Here is a 13,442-nt window from a genome sequence, read left to right on the forward strand (position 1 = left end):
CAGTGGCTAAATATCAGGTTGAAGATTTGGGAAACGGGTGAATTTTGGGGTTCTTTTTGTGGGGGGTGGTTTTTTGGGGGTTTTTTTTTGGTGTTTATTTTTATGGACGTCCTTTTATAGCACAAATGTTTTCATATGCTGCCTCCTGGTGGCTTTTTGTAATGGTGTTTTTCTATTTAGGCGTGCACAGGAAGATGGTATTTGTTCTATCCAGAAAGGAACCCAGTGCTTTCATGCATTCGCTTTTTTAATGTGAGTAAGGAACACAGAATATTTCAGAGGCTGAAAACGTCCATTTGCTTGGTCTTGAATATATGCTATACACATACCTGGAGGAATCAGATTGATTCCATTTTCTAAAAATGGGCTCCCAGGACACAGTTAAGAAAATAAACATCTGTTTCCTAGAGATGTATATTAAATTTGGAGTTCATTGGGTGAAAGATTAACTTTACTGTTTCTTCAGTGTGCTATGAATCCTCTGTAGTATATTATCTCCTTGGACTGTGCACTTACAGACGACATAATTACTTTGTTCTTCTCAGGGCTTCTCTTTCTTAAATTTGCACAATCATACTTTTTACATAACTCATCTTAAGATCATTAGTCAAAAAATCAACTGTGCTAGTCAGAGAATTGTCTAAATTGCTCCAGGAGATTCAGCTTCTTCCTTTCTCACAAATTATTGGTAAAAACCAGACAGCTGTGGGTGAATGGGTTAGAAGTTCAGTGCTGCAAGGTCCAGCTGCTAAATACCTGGTTCCTGCAGGCAGAGCTGCTGTAGTAGAGCCCTGACGCACCTGTATAGCAGTATGGAGGGGGCTGACGTTTTTAAGAGGGGAGAATTCTTTACCCTGCAGACTATCTATGCCTCACATGGAAGGGATCCTGCGTATAGCAGACTAGAAGCCTTTCCTCTTTTCTACTCCCTCTCTTGCACAGATACCCATGGCTGAGCAGAACAAGTTGCAGGATCTGCTTCCAAGACAGCATGCATGTAAAATGAGGAGAACGCAGCAATTCTGCTTGCTCATTTGCTGCAGAACAGCAGCAGCACAAGGCTGCTTGTTTCCAGCATGTTCTTGTCCAGACTCTGAGCCCAGGCAAAAGGCACTGCAGACAGTAAGTTTGGGGAAGAGGAGACAATTTAATCACAGAGTGTGAGGGGAGGAGAATCAATGCAAAAAAGACAAGCTGGTTTATGAGGTGAAAAGATAGGAGAGCAGTGTCTCTGTATTTACAGAAGTGTCACTCCTTTAAAGGTGTTGCCAGAACGCAGCTATGGGGCTGGACCATCTTATGCAGTAACTGGAAATTTGGCCCATATAATCTTTTTCATCATAATGACTTCTAATTAGTTAACAAAGTCAGATAGTTGAATGTGGCATGTGGTTGGGACAAGGTTGTTTCCCTTAAAATAGCAATGGTTTGAATCTGCATAGCCACAGAATAACCTCCAAAAAGTTGCATTAAATTGCAGTGTATAATTTTATCAGGAGTCCGATGCAACTCTTGACAGCTAAGGGCCTAGGTCCTTTGGCTATTCCCTGAACTCGGCCCATAGTGGAAAGATGCCATCTCATGTCAGGGCAGGAGAAAGAGAGCATGTATCAGCAAGCCCCCTGCTCACTGCCAGGTATTTCCCAGTGTCCTAGCAAGCTGGTACAGGAGGAGAGGGGAGTGAAGTTTATTAATAGACAGCATTGGGAGATAGTTCATGGCAAACCAAACACCCCTGAGCTGGGAAGGAGGAGGCCGCGCTGCTCTTTCACCACTCCTTTTCCCACCCTTCTCAGGCATTCAGTGTTGGCTCCCTGAGAAGACAGCTGCCCAGGACCAAGGCGGTGACAGTCACAGATTGTTAAGTAACACGTGTAATCAAGGGACAATACTAGCCAGCAGCCAGCCCTGGTAGTGGAGTGAAGAGCCTATGTTTGTGTGCCTGACAGCTCATTTTATAAACAGAGTTTATTGTGGAACATGGGTACCTAAACAAATCGAACCCTTAGTAACGATGGAGAAGAGGGTACTCCCAAGCACACACTTCTGTCGTGTTACAGCAAGATACCAACTTAAACACCATATAAAACTGTTGCCATGTCCTGTGCCCTGGAGAGAGGGTAAGTACCAGAGCAAGAAGCAAGAGTTTGGCTCCAGGACTACTGGCAGGATTAAGGGTGCTTACAGTTTCAATGAGGAACAAGTAAGTATATATTTAAACATATTCATGAGGAAGATGTTCATGGTCTATTGAGCTGTTGCCTCCCTTGCACAAGTTGTTTGGGGAGATTATCCTAGACCGAAGCAACTGCAAAGATCAAATGTCAATATTGTGTAGACATGGTGGTGTTGATCTCAAGTACTGGTGGTAGTGCTTGCTGCCCCATTTTTAGCATGTGTTCTTTTCTGGTAGATGTTTAAGTGTGCTTCCCATAGGGACTTTCTGAACCTGGCAGCCACTACTTCAGGCACCCTGTACCACAGGATTCTCAAAGAAATCCCAACATGTTCTGCTAGGTGATGGAGTCGCTGAGTTTTATGGAGTGTAAAAAAGTGGTAGGAGCCTCAGAGCCCCAGAGACTGCTGTAGGAAGCAGCTGATGATCTGTGCTACAGTTACTTGCAAAGTGACAGAGGATGTTACTGGCAAGGAACATCACTGATGAGTGTCACAGAAATTCTGAATTGTGCCTGTAATGAAAGGGATTGAAATGAGTTTCGCAAAACCCCGATGTAGTAAGGGCTGATAGACACAGCGTGAGATTTGGCGCTTGGTTCTCCCTGGTGTTTCGTGTCTCTGGAACATGCTTTCCCCCTCGTCTGTCTCCAGCATCTTCCTGCTCTGCAGGCCTGTCCTTCCTACCCTGAGTGCTTTGCTGCTTTCATGTGATACTTAACCCATCTATCCCTGAACTATCACAGCACCCTGTTTTAACAGGTTTTCCTTCTAGTGGCTTTCGTTGCACAGCCTTTGTGCTGTGTTGTTTGAGCTTGCTTTCTTTCCCCTGTCAGAAAATCTTTGTCTTGAACTCAAGTTTTCACCCTGTCGCTATACGTTTCCTTGTGCCCCCATGTTTGTTTTCTGAGTCTTTGTAGGTAATGCCTCTGCTTCTCTGAGCCCTGAAGCAGGGATTCATGAACATCAGGAGCTTTGTGTGTTCTCGGTGTGCTTATTTGGTTAAGTTCCTCAGGCGAAATGGGCATCTGAACATCTACTCCCTGGCCTGAGCTAGAGATTTAGCATGAGCTGAGAGCATGGCTTCTCTGCTATTCAGCTGTGAGTGCTGCTGGGCATACACTGAAGTGAAATCCTAAGTGCTTTGGATGCTTAAAAAATCATGAAATATAGGCACTGCTGTAGAAAGGATAAGAACCATGGCAGCAGTTTTAGAATCACAAGTTTGGGTGTAGCTCCTGATCCTGCTTCAGGTTCCAGAGGCATTGCTGAGGGATGTAGCTTTTATATGTATTTTTGCCTTGTGTAGGAATTCCTGTTAGAAGGGCTGCCTGACAGCCCAGCTGGAGCAGAGCAGGTTTTCCTTGGGATGCAGCTAGTGGGCTGCTATTTCACTTTGCTGCAATTTTCTGGGTTTTTTTCTGAACAAACCTTTTAACTAGAGAGTAAAGCGCAGAGGCTGGGCCATGCCAAAACTGCAAATACAGCTACTCTGACCTTCATAGATAATTCTGTTTCTCATGTGGCTACTTGAAGTCCAAGCAAGTCTTTACAAAGGAAAAAAAATCAAAACAAAACCAGAACGGTATGTATGTGGGAAAAGCCTTGTATCCCACTATTTTATCAAAAATTTAAATCATTAAACCAGCATATTGTCAAATGAAGATCAAGATACTATCAGAAGTTATACAAGTGCATGTTTCTTTTCCTGGTAGTTCAAATCAATACAACACAGATAGGCTTAAGGAGCTTAACTTTCTTTTACAGTGACGTATGGATATTCTTTTGGCTTTGATCAACAGTAAACATTTTAAACAAATACATTTTAGTAAATTACAAAGATGATTTATTAAATTAATTCAGAAATTGTTTGGAAAGCAGGTTAGTGACAGGCAATGTTTATTCTAGGTGAATAAGTGACAGCTTTGCTTTCTTTTCTGTCTCCTAGCAGCTGCCTGAACACACAAACTTACAAAACCCCCACAGACAGCACTCCCTAAATCTAATCTTACTGAAAAGTTATCCTAAACAGGCATTTGAATACAGCAGAGCACCTTTACACATAATGATAGGAACTGGTAGTGTGCCTGGCCTTCTGTCTGCAGGCTTTAGTTCTGATCCTCTGGTTGGCCTTGGGGCTGCCCGTTGAGTATGGTGTTGGGATGTGCGCTTCTGACTCTGATGGGGCAGTTTCCATTTCTGTGCTTTCATTGCTATTCTTTGTATTGATAGTTTTCAGACTGCCTCTCTAGACCCTGATGAACCTGTGGATTAAAGGGGTCTGTAAAAGTTGAGCAAAATTATCCTTTAGGTAAAGACTTAAATATCCTCTGTATATATATTTTAAGAACCTGGGAGTATTAACTGGTTTCCAGCATCTTAAGAGGGACCCAGCTAAGGTCTGCTCTGGTTAGTCACCTGCAGAAACTTTCTTTGGATCTCCAGGTCACAGCATTTTCACAACACAGTTGAAGAAGTTTCTGAACATGGTCTGAGGCATCTGAAATCATCAGTGATACTTGGAAAACTGCATGTTTGTGGCTTATTAGAATGGTAGAATTCTCCTGTGTGCTGGTAGTCAAAAGAAAACAAAAAAAATAGTATTTTTTTTCAACACACGTACAGCAAGTCTAAAGAGCAGTAATAGATTTATTATTTTTTTTTTTAATTCTGCCCTAACTACTTAGGGTAGTAATTAAAATGGGAGAAGAAAGAGGGCATTTTATTTCATCCTTCAGTAGAAGTGTTTTAACTGATGAAGTATCATGACGCTCTTAAGAAGCGCAAGCGTGGCAGGCTGGCCCGTGCTGGCTCCTAACAAGAACTGAAGTGAAATGCCTCCCAGAGCTGTCGCTGTGGTTTGAAATAGATCTGTGAGTTCAGCAACACTGTTTGTTTGGTATGAAAATTGTGTTTCATCAAACATGAATTTTTGTATGCACATGGTTGGAAGCATGCAGGTGTTGGCACATCATTCCAAGATCTGTTTTTGGAGGCATTGTTTCAGTCTCCTGTTGGGACCAAACCTCTTTGTATAAATAAATACTCTGTGATGGACACAGACAAGTGCAGCAGCAGCAGACTGGTTTCAGACCCTGGATGTAGAGCACTTTGACAGGGATTGGGAAGCACAAGTAGGAGATTTTGCTCTTTTTCATTCTAGCCAGAAATCTGAGCGTGAGTGTCCCTTGTGCAATGTCAGTGCCATAACCACTGAGTGAATATTTGAGACAGCCTTTTTTTTTTTTTTTCCTTTCTGAGAAATAAGCAGGGAAGGATCTAGTTTGTGTTTCAGCAGCTTGTAAAAAAAAAGTCAAAATTTCCCTAATGGCAACAGCAGAAAGGATACCCTTCCCTGGGCACCTGTCAACTGAAGCTGTCAAAAAGGCTAAAAATTGCAATGAGGATTAATTAACACGAAGCTGAGGGCAGGAAACATTACAAGACTCTACCTAAAGAAACGGATGTGTTTGATGATTTAAATAGGTGAACAAATGCAAATAAGAAAGGGTTAAAAGTCCTCAATTGATGCTTTTCTAATCTCTTCTTTGTAATGGATTTCCCAAGATTAGGACCCTGAGGCGCACTAAGAGGCAGGATGGGAGAATATTTACTCTCTTCTCTATAAATAGGGGAACTTGGTGTTTGACACAGCGCATTCCCACCTTTCTGTAAGCACTGTTTCCCAGTTAAGACCGGCTTTTCACACATGACAAGGTGGAGCTACTTTATATCCCACAAGTCGTACGCTGTCTGCCAAAAGGATGTAAGTGGGGTATTTGAGAGAGTGGAAGAGCCAGGGGGGTGAGGAGTATACTGTTTTCATTAAAAGGCCTTAGCAACTCACACTACTCATCTCTAAGGAGTCATCGCTGGCACAAAGATCTAAAAATTTTGGTGGCAAGAGGAGAAAGGAGTCTGAGGTTTCTCTTTTGGCAGATCATTTTGCCTCTCTGTCAAAATGCACCTCTGCTGCTCCCTCAGATGCTTGCCTCTTCCTTCCGCTGCCTAATGCTCATGCCCTGCCTTCCTCCTCCTCCCCCTGTCGCAAGAAACCCTGATGTTATTACCGCATGGCATTTATTATGTTAAAAACAGTGCCGTGTGCCACTCCTCAAAATGACTCATTTACTTCTATGTCTAAAACTCAACTCCCTCCATTCTCCTTATTTTTTTCCACTTATCTTTTGTCTCTCTCTTCTACGTGAGACCTGTTCCTGGGCACAGTTAGCAGCTGGAACAATAGGCAGTATTACTGAGTGTAGTGTTGCTGCGCTTGGGTATTTGATTGGGAGGCTTTTAAAAACATTAGCTAATTAATCTTTACTATGTCACTGGCAGTGGGTGAGCATCGCCTACCTAGTTTTATGGCTAAAAACCTGACAGTATATAATTTCCCCAAGGCCACAAAGCTGATGGATGACAGGAGTTTCTAGGTACAAGGGTGAGTTTCATTCCTTGAATGACAGTGATTACAGTCTGTGCATGACGGATTTATGGCCAGAATTATAAGGAATGCTTAGAGAGCTCCACACTCGCTCACTGCGTGGTATGTAACACATCATGGTTTGTGGCCTCTGCTCACGTTCTGAGTCCTCGTCACAGGAACCTTTCTGCATTCCAAGCTCGTGGGGAAGAGGCAGTGTTCCAACTAAGTTCCCTCTGAAAAGCAAGGTTCACATCTATCCTGGCAACTGAAACCATGCAATGGTTCCCAAATCTAAGAAAAGCCACAGCACACCATTCTGAGGGCAGTACTTTTAATTGAAGGTGGCAGCATCGTACTGCTGTTCTCAACAGAGCATGTGCTAATACCCTGCAAGTTTTGAAGGTCATGCTAGTTAATTAGCTAAAATCAACTTCCTGCATCTGTCAGCAGTTCAAAGCCAATACATCTGGAAAGCATTAGCAGTATATTTTCTTTGTACATCTTGAAAAAAGAAAGGAAAAAAAAAAAAGACAAAAAATCCCTCCCAGAAAACCCCAAACCCAAAGTTACTTAATTTTTCTGCCACTGGTAGAGACCTGATCTGATATTTAGATGCTTCATGAATCTTTCTGAGAGATGGAGGAGATCTGAGATGGTGATGATTGATGGAGAAGGTGTAATTACAAGGTTTCAGTTTTACAGTGATTTGGTTAAAATGTAATGCTACAGTGCACACTCACGCACACAGAGTCTGAAGCAGAACAGAAGGTTGTCTGTTACGTATTTTTGCAAAGTGATGTCTTTTTTAAAGTTCTTTGATAATTTGAGGTTTTCAAGCTCCCCATTTCAAGGAGCCTTCTTGGTTCCCACTGAAATGAATACATTGATACTTTTCAGTTTAAAAAAATGCTTCAGTTTGAAGATATTCAGTGGGCTCCTACAGTGAAAGATCGTCCTTGTCATCAGTTCCCCCAACGTGAAAAAAAACATTCATCTGAGAAGAGGCAAGATTCTGTTTGCAGATAAGGGCTTACAAAGGTATAAGAGGAGTTTAATGACCAACCCAAGATAGCTCCACGAGATTTTGTGGGTCTGGCTCCAGTTCCCTGAGCACAAAAAGTCTGTATTGCTACCCAGGTCATTGCTGTGAGGTTTTGTCATTTGGCCGTTGTTAGAAAGAAGCCAGCTCCTTCCTACTGGCTGCAAGCGCTTGATGCAGTCCAGACGCTAATACAATAGGGGTGACCAGCCAAGGAACTGATGTCCTCAGTCTGTAACTAAGTGTGATTGAAAGGGAGAGTTAGGGGCAGTGAAAACTTCTATCCTTCATCCTTGCGTTAGCATCTGCTTGAGAGCTTGATGCTGGTTTTTTGTTACCTTTCAGAAAAGAGCGCTGGATAACATAGTTTAGGTATATCGTTATTATTAGGAGTCTGTTCCTTCCATTTGCTACGCTTTCTTCCAAGATGTAAAATCTATGTGCACACAATATGAAATAAATCTCATCAGTTTACAACTTCCATTTAATTTTGGGGAGCATGTGTTTTTGTGGAAGCGATGATAAAAATCAAGGCCTACTTTATTCATGTTGCTCCTCAAAGAAAATTAAAAGATACAAATAGAAAATAAGCTAAACCAAGTTTGGATTTACAGTCCAGAGCTTATTAGGGTCGAAGTCTCAAGTTTCAATTGTCCAAGTAGAAGGGGTTCAGTGCACAGCTTCGATGGCTGCAGTCAAGTTATTTGAACTGCTGATTTTTGTAAAAGAATGCATACTTTATGTTATCCTCTGGGGCAAGAGACTGGTGTGATCAGCTGTCCTGCCACATAAAATTAACCTTGGAGGAGGCACTCATAAATTCAATGAGAATTTATTAGAGTACCCACTTTTTATTGTTGTCAGCAGACACCTATGACGAGGACAATGATGAAGAATCTGAGCACAACCTACATAAATGCATATTTGTGTCTATGGGAGGCATTCATTTTGCTTCACTGCTGCCAGCCAGTCTGGCTCCCTTCAGGAGTCAGCTTAGGTCAGAGGAGTGAGAAATGAGATGCTTTTGATTCATAACTCCGGATAACATTTGAGAAGTTTCTAGATAGGAATACTTTTTACAGCTAAGCTGCAACTTCTTATAAGAGTTTGGCTTCAGGGAGTGAAACAGTGGTTATGGAGATATAAAATGGAAGTGTGAGGGAGAAAAATACAGTGTTCGCATCTTCCCTTTCCTCTTTAGGCTGTAATTTTCCCCTTCTTTCTCCTCTGCAGTCAAATAATAAAGTGTGAATTTAGTGGCAGGTCACCGTATAGAGATAATACAGTCAGAGTAGGCTTTCTCAACCTCTTCTACAGCACATACCTTCTTTGAACTGTACTTAACCATTTGAGGTATCATAGATACTGATGAGCAGAGGAAAGCTCCAGAATAACACAATCAATGTATAGGCATTGTAAATAAAACCCCCACAGCTTTTATTTAGAAAAAGGAGATAATTTGCAGAAATATATATTGAAACTAGAAGCATTCCTAGTGAAAGTCTAGGACTCATTTTCTAAGTTGTTTTGGAAGTCTGACCCTTTTTCTTGCTCACATATCCTAAACACATCAGTTGACTGGTACAAGATTTCATTGTTGTTGTTCATTTCTATTCCTAATTCAAGAATCTGTGAAAGACTAAGAGATCATACATCTGTACAGACAGCTATGTTCCAGTATCTCATTTCAGTGACCTTCATATCTTCTGGTCAACTTAAACAACTAGGCGGTAACTGGGGACAGAAATTGGTTACCTCTGATAAAAAGAGGGAACAGTTTTATTTTGGAGCCCATCCAAAACTGCCTAAGGTAATTTTGATCATTAACATCTGAGTATACCATGTTTGTGATTTCAGCAGCTTCTGCAGAGGGGAGTTCTTTTCAGCATTGCTAGGCTAATGCCTGAAGGTATGCACTGTATACATCGTGTACCAGTAAATGGCAACGTGCAGGTGAAAATCTCGCTTAATGATGGATGTAAAAGTTGAGGCAGTTTCAGAAATCATAGCAAACAGGTAAAATGCATGCTGTAACTAGTGGAGAAGGGGAGGTTAGAGAAGTGCTGAGAATGAGTGGTGTAAAGGCTTAGTACAGTAAGAGATTTGGACTCTGACACAGTCCCCAGTACAAATTTGGGACTATATTTAGTGATTTCTACTGAACAAAAATTTCTGTTGAGTATTAATTCAAGTATGATAGCAAAACAATGCTGAAGATGCTTGCAGACTTGGGCTAAGAGCTTAAAATTTGAAAGGGATTTAGAGCCCCTGTCAACTATCAAACGGGGTCTGAATTCCCATATGCAGTTTACCAGTCTCCTCCTACGTAAGTATTTCCACATCCCATGGGATCAGTCATTATCCTGTCTCTGTAACATACTTATTTGTAAGTGTTGTCCCCACACAGGACTTTCTCTTCGCTACTGAAATACCATCTATCTGGGAGACTAGCCAGAGAACCTGGACACTGTTCAATATTCAAGTGAAGTGACTTATGTCCAGAATCTGCAACAGCTCTTCTGGTGTCTTTGAATTGTCAGGCAAGCCCGTAACTGCCACCCCTCTAAAACGTGTATTTCAGACTCTCTGTTGCACAGATCTCAGAGAAATGACTCTGATATTCTCAAGTCAATTTTTATTCAGCGTGCTTGGAGTAAATACACAAAACCTACCGCTGTATGCTATTTGGCTGTGACACTTGGATAATAAAATAAGCAGGCCAGAGAAATTAAGAGCAGAAATAAAGACCTCTAAGCAACAATGCAATATAATAGGGAAAAAATATAACTCAATTGGAAATAGCCAGCTGGCACTAATGGCTCATTTGTTTATACTCATATTTCTAGACTGTCTGGCTTTTGGGGAGATGGGAGGAAGGAAAATCATGCCTGCCTGCCAATGCCTACCATTAGAAGCAGTATTGAATAGAGCCGTTGGTCTGCAGCTAAGGAGGCACTCCAAACCTTCCTGATAATCAGAAAAGGTTTTGGGAAACTGTCAAGTACCTGAGAAGAAGCCGAGCTGCAGGAAGCTGGGCTTTGTCATCTCAGGTACTTGACAGTTTTCTAAAACCATTTCTGATTATTGAACAGGTTTTGATAACATGCTGTGGGTGATGGGGTAAACAGAGAGGCAGCATCACAATGCATGGCTAAGGTACAGTGCTCCCCTTCACATAAAGGGGAGGTGGTGTCTGCAGGCATGCTAAACTAACCAAACTTTCTTTTAAGCAAACATAGGAACTTGCTGTGCCTGAAAACGCAACTTGGAATTTAACCTCGGTACAGTTGTTATTGCAGCGTGGTTGGGTTTAGTTACTATAAACAAACACAAAGAAGGAAACAAACCAACCCAAACTCAAAAAACCCCACCTAGGACTGTTGCACAGGTTGTAGCATGTGCAGCTGTGTTAAATGCCAGTGCTTTTGTGGAAAATAAACTGAATACCACTGAATTTGACAAGCCCAATGAGATGCACTGGTGGAAGGGTGAGCACAGTGGGAAGTGGTGGGCACTTGCCATCTGGCCAGGAATGGACACTAACACATGATAATGCGATCCATCTGTCTGCATGTTGCTATTTTGGGCAGGGAAAGCATCCTGCCTGCCTTCCCTGTCTCCTCTGGTCCTCCTGGCTGCAGAAGCAGGTTCGACTCTTGACAGGGTCAGCAGCACAGTGCTTGGTTCATTGGTCTCCTCTGCCTGCTATGATCAAGCACAAGTCCCATTTTTATGACTGCGTTACCCCTTTTTCCATTTCTTGACCCTTCTTTCTGCCATCCCTGTACCTCACTTTGCCTCAGTCCCCTCCTAAATAAACAACCTGCTCATGATTGCTTTTTTCCTGGATGATCCCAGCTTTACTAAATCTATACCCACACCTGGTATGGCTGATAACATTATTATTATTCCCTCTAGATAACAGTATTATTATGGTATAATAATTGGTGGTTTATTTAATAATAATATTAATAAGAGGGCATTATGATATGGTTACCTGTTGTAGTCGGAGTCTAACTCAGTCAGCCTCACACAGGGTACCAATTGTTGCAGCACAATCAAACTAGCAGACTGCAACAAGGCTTTTACCATCAGTCAGATTCTACTGTCCATGTTGTTTCTTCTTCCTCTAGAAGTCAGACCACACTGCTCCTCCTACACTCCTCGGGGCTATTTAACCACTTAGCAGGAAGGAGCTACAGCTGCACATTGTCCATGTCCATCAACCCACTGCCTCTGAGGCCAGGCCACAGCTGCATGTTATCAATGCTGATCAACCCCCTGCCTCCATTCCTCTACAGTTACCTACAAGCGTCTGCTTTCTGTGAGGTCCCCCATACGCCCCTGCAGTTACCTGTGAGAGCCTAATTCCCTTAAGGCCCTGTGAAGGGCAGGCATTCCTCGCATCATCCTCTGTAACTTTTGTCAGCTCCTCCCTTGCTTATCTGCCTCACCCAGCAGTTTCTCATGTCCAGTTTTTCCAGGTTCTGTTTGGTTGGTGTGACCTTATGGCAGGAGCAAGGCACCAGCCTGGTGATTTGCCCGAAACTGTAACAGAGAGCACACCTGTGAAGTGGCGCAGTGCCTAGCTGAGCCTCACTGGCTTTTTTGCTGGCACATCTCTTGTGGCATGGCACTCACGGCTGTCCACATGGAGCAGCAGGGACACAAACCTTCCGTCTGAGATGGGTTACCTTGCTAAAGTCTGGAGTGAATGACCCAAGGCTTTTGAAAGCCAAACAGAAATATGGAGTAAATATGTCCTGCAGCACCAGTTGGAAATTACTCATAAAGAATGTAGCGCCATTCAAGAAGTAAAGGCTATGGCACTTTCTAATCTATACATCCGTCCCCAGCGCATACTCAGCTATGTTTTCAGGCTTCGCTAGCTGCAGTATCTTCATATAAATATGTGCAGTTGGTGGGGGTTTTTGCATTATTATTATTTTCCTTTACCACTTCAAAGAGCAAGTGTAACTGCACCTCATGCTAAGCTTTCCTAGAACGGGTTGGGTTGGAAGGGACCTTTAAAAGTGATTTAGCCTACCCCCCTGCAGTGAGCAGGGACATCTTCAACAAGATGGGGTTCTCCCAGCCCCGTCCCACCAGCCCTGGGTTTTGGTGCTGGCCTGCACCTGGAGGAGTCAGGTGCGAGCAAGGTGCCGGCTGTTCCCCATTGGAGTAACTGCCTCGTAAATGCCAGCTGTTCCCCATTGGGGTAACAGCCTCACATACTGGCTCTGAGTGCAATTGAAGCTGGGCTTTTTGCTGAAAAGTTAGAGATCATCTTAGTGCTGCTATTAGAGGGAAGATTTGCAGTGATCAGAAAGGAAATATTCAGGAATTCATGATAGAAGTAGATGTGTTTTGACCTTCAATATGGAAGAGTGGATGGATTCTCCTGTGAGCTGTTCGCAACTGGTGAGTAGTGGCTGGAGGGGCCTTGCTGTGCATGGCAGAGATGCTGTAGCCTATGACTGGAAAACAGCGTATTTTCTGTAGGTGGTGTGCGCTATCTGAGCGGCGAGGAGGCTGCCAGATGTAGGTGAAGATCTGTGGATGGTTGTTAAGAGTTGCTATTTTGCTGTTCTTGCTAGGTGGCTTGGTCCTGCTGCAGAGGCTCTTTGTTGTAAAAACTTAAGATAAAAGGCTGTGTGTGCCCTCATGGGGCAGGAATCTTAAATCTTACACAGTAAAGAAAACAATCTGAAAGTTTTAGACCAGCAAGGGTGGTTTGTTTTTTTCTAACTCTTGTGCTGCAAGTAAGAGGCTTTCATTTTCAAAGTGTCTTTTAAACAT

This window comes from Falco naumanni, chromosome 1 (genome assembly GCF_017639655.2).
Source record: "Falco naumanni isolate bFalNau1 chromosome 1, bFalNau1.pat, whole genome shotgun sequence".
Taxonomy (NCBI): domain Eukaryota; kingdom Metazoa; phylum Chordata; class Aves; order Falconiformes; family Falconidae; genus Falco; species Falco naumanni.